This window comes from Mesitornis unicolor, unplaced genomic scaffold (assembly GCF_000695765.1).
Source record: "Mesitornis unicolor isolate BGI_N332 unplaced genomic scaffold, ASM69576v1 scaffold27380, whole genome shotgun sequence".
Taxonomy (NCBI): Eukaryota; Metazoa; Chordata; class Aves; order Mesitornithiformes; family Mesitornithidae; genus Mesitornis; species Mesitornis unicolor.
Window position 1 is genome coordinate 14,523 of NW_010159545.1, and position 2,759 is coordinate 17,281.

Sequence of the window (2,759 nt, forward strand, 5' to 3'; positions counted from 1 at the left end):
TGCAGGAAGAAACCATTGTAGGAGGGCTCCTTTGGTGGAAGTGGGTGCTGATGAACACCCTTTTTTTAGTGTGTGCCTTAATGGGTAGACATTTTGAAATCAACTAATACCTGTTCTGTGCCTGTGCAGGGCATGTTACTGCAGTAGGATGGTGCATGGCACAGAGGAACCGACCAATTTTGTAATCCCGTTTAAAAACCCCCCACAAGTGTGCTTGAGAGGGCGTGCTCACCTCCCAGGCTGCCGTTAATTACGTCTCAATCCTTCAATGCGTCCCCATCACTCCCTGCCTCTCCCCAGCCATGCTGGGGATACCCATAGCCACACTTGCTTTTTTTTTAATGCATTAATTTCTCTGCATTTTTACAAATGAATGATTTAATAGATTAAATAGCAGTGGTTGTGAGGCTCATTCATCAGCTTTGATGTCTCCGCCAGTTGAAAATGCTGACCAAGAGCCCATGCTGGGTGAGCCTGACCCTGGCGACAGCCAAAAGTGATTTGTGATGTGACTGCTATCGGCTTTCCTTGAAAAGAGACCAGAAAAGTGACCCTCAGCCTGTTCTGCTCTGGTAGGACTTCTACTGCTCTTCCCCAGCCCCGTGCTGGGCTCCTTGCTCCTGATGAAGTATCACTGGGGTTCCTTCTGCTTGCCTTTATCCTGCTGGATTTATAGCAGAGATTAAAAACCAACAATTGATAAGGGGAGTTAAGTCTGTCTTCCTCCCCAGATACCTGTTGAATAGTTTATTATTACTATTTTAATAAAGAATGACTTTGCTATGGGAAATCTCCCTTAGTGAAGGACAGTGAAGATCGGGTAGTCTGTGGGTTGTCTCAAGCTCCTCACTTTTTAATTCCCATTATTTGCACAAGTTCTCCCACCCATTCAGCTCGTAAACCTTGGCAGCTTTAATGAACTTGCCCTGGTGCTGCTCAGCATTGGCCTTGCTGTTGACAAAGGGATTCGGGCCCAGCTGGGTGAGTATCATTGTATTTGTGTGCCTGTGAAGCTCAAGTTCCAGGCTGCCTTTGCACAGCTGCTCCAGCCCCTTGGGGGTCCCAGTTTCTGAGGGTCCGGCTGGAGCCCGTCCTCGTGAAGGAAATGCCCATGCCAGAGGAGCAAAGCTGCTCTTGGCAGTGCCTGGCAGAGCTCGCCAGGTGCAGGGCAGCTCACGCGAGCTGAACGGCTCTCCCTCACCCCAAGCTTTCCAGGGCTTTCCTGAGCATCGGCTGGGAGAGCAGCTTCCCTGTGTGGGGTCCTGGAGGGAGGACACACGGCACAAACAACCAGAGCCATCGCAGAACCAGTGTTTATGAGGGTGACCGAGTCAGCCCATTGTTCACAAGCCACTACACAGAGGTGCCAAGCAGGGCCACAGCACGGCAGGGACACGCAGCTCTATCAGCAGCGGTGTGAGGGTGAGGCAGGACATGGAGCATCACTGGCAGAAACAGGGGTGCACCAGGGAGCCAGCGCTTGTACAGAGACCCCCACCATGGCCCTTCTAGGCCCCCCAGTGAGAAGCAATGGCATCAGCTTGCCTGTGGTCCCTGGCTCCTTGCAGGGTGCAGATGACACTGCAGCTCCAGCATGGCTGCAGGGAGCAGGGTGTCCAAGCTGCAAGGCCTCCTTGGGCAATGGTTAGCAACCTTGTGCTCAACTGATTGTTTCCTCCACGTATTTCTTCCAAAACCTGTTAGACCCCTTTCCCTTCCACTTTAGGCTGCCCATGGGCAAACCACGGCAGCCAGGGTGAGCCCCAGAGCACAGGGATGCTCACCAAGGAGGGGGCAACACCAAAAAGCACCCACAGGGCACATCCTGAGCCACCGAGAGCCTGGGAGGGGCAGCATGGGGGGCTGAGACCCCCAGCTGGGTGGGGGGCAGAGCAGGAGAGGTGGGTGCTGGCTCCAGGCAGCCCAGCCTGGGGATGCAGCAAGGGACCTCCAGGGACAAGGAAACAAATCCGAGGTCCTGCGTGCGCACACCGAGTGCAGGGCTGTGGCAACAGCCTGGCCCTGGCAGGACCACAGCAGGACCTTCCAGCCAGGCACAGCCCCCAGCCCACCCCAAAACGGCGGATGCCAACAGTTGGGAAGGTGCAGCTGGGCTCATGCCATGCCAGCGCTGGCTTTCCCAAGGCCCTTGCTCAGCCACTCGTTCTGGCCATGTCCTTTCCCCAGCTCACGTCCCCAGCTGCTCTTTGGCTCTCCTCAGCCCCAGCCTCTTAGGAAGGCAGCCCTGGAGATGAGGATGGCAGGGATGCTGGGGGGGAAGTGCACTTGGCCCCTGCCTCCTTCTGCAGGGCAGGCTCAGCAGGAGGCAGGGGCTCTGCAGGGCTGCAACCAGGATGTGACCCAGGACAGGCAGTGCTGGGCTGCCTGCCTTTTCCCCGGGGACTCTCTGCACCCCTGGCTGTGTGGAGGGGCTGGCAGAAAGATTTGCTGCATGGCCCCTCGGTGTGCTCAGGGGAAGGTGGAAAGGACACGGCTCCTCGTGAGCAGAGCACTAGGCTGAGACCCAGTTCCTGAGTGCTGGGGATGGGGAGGGAGGGAGCCAGCCCCTCCCCACGCTCTGTGGGTAGTTGGTGGGGAAGGACGAGCATCCTCCACAGCTCTGCAGGGAGCCATGAGGCCAGGGCAGCCCCAGTGGCCCCTCTGCCAAAGGGACTAGGAGGAGAAGAGGGGGTCTCTGGCCTCGCCATGGGGAGGGGGTCAGATGCTCCCACAGCCAGATGCCCCTGTCCCCCAGGCTG